At 42.2% G+C, this 7,141-nt stretch overlaps 1 protein-coding gene across 1 annotated transcript in view; it reads right to left on the reverse strand.

Annotated features, from left to right (window-relative positions):
* The window catches only part of DSE (dermatan sulfate epimerase), a 69,895-nt gene extending 62,754 nt beyond the window's left edge, over nt 1–7,141 (reverse strand). Inside the window, exon 1 of the mRNA XM_058566409.1 lies at nt 6,972–7,141. The gene's annotated coding sequence lies outside the window, so the exon portion shown is untranslated. The remainder of the gene's footprint in view (nt 1–6,971) is intronic.

Here is a 7,141-nt window from a genome sequence, read left to right on the forward strand (position 1 = left end):
GTGACCCAATATTATTGGCCTAAAGTGAATTTTCCAACATCTTCTGCAGCATCAAAATAAACCTGCTTTTAAGATAATTACATCGTGAGTACTGCCTAATTTTAATATTGAGAAAAAACAGAAGCACTGGCCTGAAACCACAGAATCAGTTCTCCTGGAGATTCTATCTTCCTAAACAAAAATGAAACAAAGTTCACATTCTGTTTCTATAAACACCATTATTAGCCATAAATATTATTACAAGAAGTTTGATATATGAGAGAAATTTCCAGAGTCTTTCTGACACGGGCAACCTCTATATTTTGACCACATGGCTGATGAATGCCCCATATGTTCATGTGACCACTGTTGCCAGTCTAGTTCTACTATAAAAAATGGAACAGAGAAATGTAAAAGATATTATTCAAAGTCCAATGGAACGCCATAGTCTGGTGCCAAGACCTTTTCTTTAAGATTTTCTAGAATAAAAAAAAAAAAAGTGGAGAAAAGTGACCTGTTTGGGGAGAAAACAGATAAAGCATAGAGCAGAGGAGTTTTCAGATATTGCAATGTGTACCTGAATGAAAGGTTATGGTCCTATATATGGTCAATATTTAACCAGTTAACAAATATTCTGTTCTAATAAATTAAAATGCTAAGTAGAAACTATAAAGGCAGTGTGTATTTCAAACACTAAAACTGGCCATTTCTTCTACATTCATACAATTAAATCACTTTTAATTTCTAAGACTTTCAAATCCAGATGAGCAGAAGTCATAAAATTAGAGTCCCAGAAGACAAATGCTAACATCCCTTCAAGACATCCTCACTTAAACCTTTCTAAACAGAGAAGAACTCGAAGGCCTCCTTCAGAAATCCATTCTAAAGGTTAAAACATTCAGAAAAACTTCCCTGTATTTAGTATAAATCCCCCTTGATGCTTGCTGTAAGTCGATTTCCTCTTCTTTTTCTTCAGGGAAGGTGGAAAACAGCTGTTCAACATTCCCTTTCAGGCTACTTTTTCCTTCCTGCCAGGCTCACTCCCCCCATGGGAGAAGTGTAAACACTGCAGGTGATTCCAAAATCCAGCTGGCCCATGCTGATTATCCATGGGGCTAGGGAGCCTGGCCCCATTCCTACTTCCTAGAATGATATCATTAAACTGCAAAGGCCCCAAGGAAAGTTCTTTACCAGTATTTGTGGAATTCTAGAAATCCATTGCTTATAGTCTGTCCTCAGATATACTCAAACAACAAAAATAGCACAGTTTCAAGAAGAAAAGTTTACAGTCAGAACTGTAAAGAAGGTAAGCAGCGTTGTCTTGCAGCCAGGCCCTCTTGGTCTTCACTACTGCTCTACGCTTTGCATCAGCACGTTGAGTGCATCTTGGCATGCAACATTTTTACGCTACTTAGTGATTTTTATCATGCAATTCTTGAGTTTTTTGTCACTGACGCAACTTTCTGGATGTAAGCTAACTTTAGAAATGCAATAACCCTTTCACTACTTTAATCTAACAAGACTGCTTTAAATGAAAGGGTTCCTTTCTACTCTGTTATTTCTTTAAATGAATAATCTCTACTAGATTCACAGCATAATCTGCAAATTACTACATTTTACACCAAAATTTGTATTACCAACCTAATGTTGTTACCTCCCACTTCAGGAATTGCTAACAAATATTCTCATTTTTCTTGCAATAGCCATTAGACTCCAACAGTAAAGCCAGTATATTGCCTCCATATTTCGTCAATAAAAACATTATAGACCCACAAGCTTGGTGAGCCCATTTCCTTTACAAATTCCTTTTAATAGTTATGAAATGCTGATTCAACTTTGTTGTGGTGTAACATCCGCAAGGCTTAAATGCCTATTGCTTTAGTAGCTAAGTTTGTTACACATGAAAAAAATGCAAAAGCATTGATTTAACCAACAAGTACAAATTTACAACTTTATGGCATCTGGGAATGCAAAAAATATTTCAAATGGAAAGATTTAAATGACAGCTTTTTAACTGACTGTGGAACTATTCCATTTCTACTAAAAGAGCATGTACGCTAATTTAAACACACAGGGAATTTTACTATGATTATCCTGCTATTTTTCACATTAATTGGAGAGAAGAGAGGCACTATTTATTCCGTAAATAACACCAAAAAAATCATGACAGTAGACACATACCCTTGCTTGCAAACTCTCTGACCTTGTCTAGGACAAACCAAATGGACTCAAATAACCTACAATGGATATATCACATATGCGAAATTGAGAGATAACTGCATATACGTCTTTTGTTACATACAAAACAGACTACACTTACCTAATGGTTATAACTATGCCCAAACATGAAACGCCAAAACAAATCATGCTTATTATCAATATGTTTACAGCTTCCATGTGTTACCGAAGAGAAAATTTCTGTTCTTTCAGGAATTGTTTACTAACATTTGATGACAACACTTACCAAGATCAAGTTTATGGAATATCCCAAGAGAGTTGAAACACATAGAAGGAAATCCAGTGGTAACCTTAATGCACATTAAAATTCACAGTATTATTCTGAATTAAGGACTGAACAAACCACTCCATTCAAGAAATAAACAGATGGCCTCAACAATCTTGTCTTCCCTTTCCAAATTAAAATCACTCTCTTTTCTCCGTTGTGATTTCCAACAGGCTCTCTGAACACTCTGCCTCCTGCAGGTTTATACTCTCCTGGGCATCTGAAAGAGGATCTGGAATCCACACCCTTAACAGGCTGGAGCTTGCCTACATAGGCAGAAGTAAGCTAAAGCATCCATGACCTGAAGCCAGCTAACGAGAACTGAGTAAGGAGCCTAGGACTCTGCAGGAATTAGAAGAGGCCCCACAATGGAATCCTTACAGGGCCTGGGAGGAGATACAGCAGAGTGGAAGGGGAGGGAGCTGGGGGGAAGGGTGTCTGTAAATGGCCAGTTCACAGCAGCCTGGGAAGCACATAACATTCTAGGGAGCTGACAGTTCATGGACAGGAGTGAGTAGTAAAAGGGATAAGACACTAGATCTGTAGGAAAATGAAATGTAAGAGTCTTTCATAACATGAATTTGGAGCCATGAAGGAGAAAAGTAAAATTAAATATGCAGTTTAGGTTCATCTCATATTTAAGGTAGGCCAGTACTTACTCGTAAACTGATAAACAAGTCACTTACCTTCATAGTAGTTCCATTTCCACACCCCTAAAATGAAAATAAGACACCTGTACTACATCACTCTCCATTTCCTCTAGGCTACAATATGGAAATATTAGAATAATTTGAAAAAATTAAAAAGTACTAGGCAATTTTAAAATGCAAGTATTCATGTAGCTGGGTGATCTATCAGGGACTTGTCCTTTCCTTCAATCGTCTAAATACATATCAATTTGTAAGCAAGAGTTTATTAATCCTAATGACCTCCCTTTATCCTATCCACAATATTTTCTATTTCTCTTTCTAGTTCGATTCTTTACCGCAACACTTCACCATCAGCTAACCAAGCCACTCTTCTATACATAACTAGAAGTTGTGAAACACTAAATTTAGGTGGGTCAGAATTTGGGACTATATTTATTTACCAACTTACATAAAAAGATTTTCTTTAAAGAACAATTATTTAAATTAAAAATAGTATCCACTTAACGCAAACTTTAACTTTTAAAAGGGAATTTCCTGGGGCTGGCCCAGTGGCGTAGTGGTTAAGTTCACACGCTCCACTTCTGGTGGCCCAGAGTTCACAGATTTGGATCCCAGGCGCAGACCTACACACCACTCAACAAGCCACGCCTGTGGCAGGCGTCCCACATAAAGTAGAGGAAGATGGGCATGGATGTTAGCCCAGGGCAAATCTTTGCCACAAAAAAGAGGAGGATTGGCAACAGTATCAGCTCAGGGCTAATCTTCCTCACAAAAAAAAAAGGGCGGAGGGAATTTCCTATTAGAATTGGGCATTAGAGTTGGCACGACTTTATGAAACTCATCCATTTCTACTTATTGCTATCACCAAATGGAAGCCTGAATCAGCGGCACGAGAATCTGGGATTTTAATCTCTACCTTCCATTCGGCCACTAATCCACCATATGAATTCCATGGGGAAACAATTTTTCTTTTTGGTACTCTGGGTTTATACACTTGCCTATTTCCCATGTTGGGCACCGACTTTAGGTTTAGAGGATTTTATTGTGTCATCCAAACATCTGCTGGTAATCTTATGAATCCCCAAAGAGTTTTATTCTATAAATCACTATAAGGGAAGATAATGTAATTCCAAGATGAGAAAACCCTAAGGCATTAGTAATAAGAACTGTCCTGTCCTCTGCTTGGACACATTCTTTCAGAAGGCTGCTGTTCATCAAATCGCAGCAGCTGCCTGCCGCATTCCTTCAGAATAGTAAAGATCCCGGCCCTCTCAGTAAATGGACTAACAATATCCACTATAATAGTGAAGTTCCCGCTACACAAGTCCTGGACCTCCTCAAAGGCCTGCCACAAGCACATGGCAGGATAGTAACGATATTTCTCTTTTTATTGGGAGGGGGGTGAAAAAGGATAAGAATATTTACTATATTTAGGACTCAAACATGCTAATGGTTAAGTAATATTCAATATACACTGCAACTACAAAATGCTAGTCTTTTATTACTAGTTTCTTTATCCCTTTTGAAAACAAAGATTAGTGATATATAAAAACCCAAATTTAAATATTTTATCTTCCTTTATTCCCCTCCAGTCATTTGTTGAAATCATAATACTGAATGAGAATCACATAGTTTCTTTCACACCATACAGTGTGAACCAAGGCAGTAGAAATAAACACCAAACTAATCTATCACAAATAACATCTAAAAATGTATACACAAATATTTTATTGTTTAACTGCAGAGTGCATTTTCATCTATGACTTTAAAACACTTTTCCAGAGATTAAAAAATCTTTATAATGAGCCATTGGGAAAGGCAGGGCAACATCGGTGAAGTTAAGAACCTCACCTGGTGGATAACCACCAGTCCTCTCAAAGCAGTACTGTAGGATACCGGACTGGAAAGACCACAAATCTCACTGAAACTCTGTGTCAGCTAATTTGTGGACTAATTTTATGAATACTAAAGTAGATGCTCACACAAATCATGGTCCTGACCTCATGTGGCCAACCTAGCTGACCGCTTACAAGAGGTCTTCCCACAACCAGGCCCCTAACCTCAGAGGCAGGAACCAGAAACAGCCTCTACCCAGCAGGACCAGGAGGGTCCTAATCCGCTCCATGGCAAAGGCCTATCCTGTGTTCTGTTGCAAATTTCCCTCTTGGTCCAAGTTCCTTTTTTCAAGAACTCCCTTTTGCTTGGTGACTGTACTATCAACATTTTTTAACCTGAATGTAAAAATGTACTTTGTAGGCCACTGGTTTTATTTAATTAAAACTTGATGAAACTAACATCATATACTATCATATACTAACATCATATATCAATGAAATATGATGCTTCCCAAACTCAAACTCTCAGGTGTTGCTTATTCATGTTTTCTCCCTTTCTACATGAGCCGCTCCAAGGAGCTCGGGCAGTTGCTTACAACTCTACATGTCTCCTCAGTAACCAGCACTGTCTTGCTCTTTTTGCTGAACCCACACAGAGGGGTCACCAGACAATGGAGGCATCAGATTCAACCTTTCCACATCCATTTTTACTAGAACACATCTTATCTACACACCTCATAGAAGAACTTATATCTGTATGGTGACTTGAAAAGAAAAAGTGGCACATGATAGACAAATACTCAGATAATCCTGTATTTTATTTCTTCCATGCACAATACAAACATTTCTGTGATCCCATTTTAGTAGTACTGTCTGAATATTCTACAAAATATTGCTCATCATTTCATAGAGGTTATCATTTATTGGGAAATCAAAAAAAACTGAAGAAAAGAGAATTTCTTAAAGATTAAATTCTATAATGTGAAAAACAAAATACTGAAAACTATTTTGAAACTAATTCTAAGTGAAAATATCCATTTTCAAATTTAACGTAACATTAACTAAACCATGACTTTCTAAACCATGACTAACGAAAAAAAATTTAAAGACCTTTATTACATGAAGATCCCCAGAAACTAGAAGTGTCATTTCCTGATCTAAGGAATTCCAGGTGAATGAGGTTCATCCCCTGCTTTTAAGCAATGGATTCGGTTTCAACCTTTAATGCCAGCCGGCCTAAACGGAGGCTGCTGCCTTACATGAGCGATGAAAATGAGCAAGTTCTCGGGTCACAAACTTAGCTCAGATTCCAGCCGCGACAGATCTCGAGCCCATCCATGTGGCATTGCTTACAGAGCTTCCCAGCCTGTGAGTCAAGCGCCCCCCGCCCCCGCCCCCGCCCCCCCCACCACCACCAGGGACTGCCTCGGAGGGAGGTATACCCACAATTTCTCCGAGGGTCGGTGGAGCCAAGCGGCGCTGGAATCCAGCGTCTGGGGGAGGCTCGGGACGTGCTTCCCGGACTGCCGCAGCCGCAGAGGCTGGCTGCCAGCGCCGGGATCGGCACACACGACCACCACCACCCCAATCAGTGCGGGGACGCAGGGAAAGGAGAGCGCGAGGCCGTGGCACCCAACCGGGCAGAGGGAAGCCAGAGCCCCGCGGGCCGTCCGGGAAATCGCGGCCGGGCCGGCCAGACCCGACGCACCGAAAGCGACCTCCGGGTTCTCGCGGTGCGCCGGGCTCTGGGCTGGGCGCTCCAGGGCTGGGAAGGGACTAAAAGCTGGCCCCCACGGCTCCGGCTTCACGCCTCGCGCGCCGTGCAGGAGCCCAGCCGAGCCGGGCCCGGGCGCGCAGCCCGGGGCGCGCGGCGCTCCGCACCCGGCGGGGGACGTGGCTCTCCGCCTCCCGCCCGCGCCCGGCCGGCGACCCGCCCGAGTCTCCGGAAGAAAGTTGCGCCGTGTGGGGCCCAGAGTGGCGCCCACCGCGCGCCCCTCGGCTTACCGCTCCCCGCCGCGGCTTCGTCGTCTCGGGCGTTGCCTCCCCAGCCTCGGCCCAGGCTCTGGAGCCCCTTCCCGGCCCCCTCACTCCAGGGCGCCCGGGCCCCCGGCGCCCTCGGAGCCCAGCCCTCAGCGCGCCCGCCGCGCCATGGGTGCCGGTGGGCGCCGCGCCTC

Source organism: Diceros bicornis, chromosome 23 (assembly GCF_020826845.1).
Source record: "Diceros bicornis minor isolate mBicDic1 chromosome 23, mDicBic1.mat.cur, whole genome shotgun sequence".
Classification (NCBI taxonomy): domain Eukaryota; kingdom Metazoa; phylum Chordata; class Mammalia; order Perissodactyla; family Rhinocerotidae; genus Diceros; species Diceros bicornis.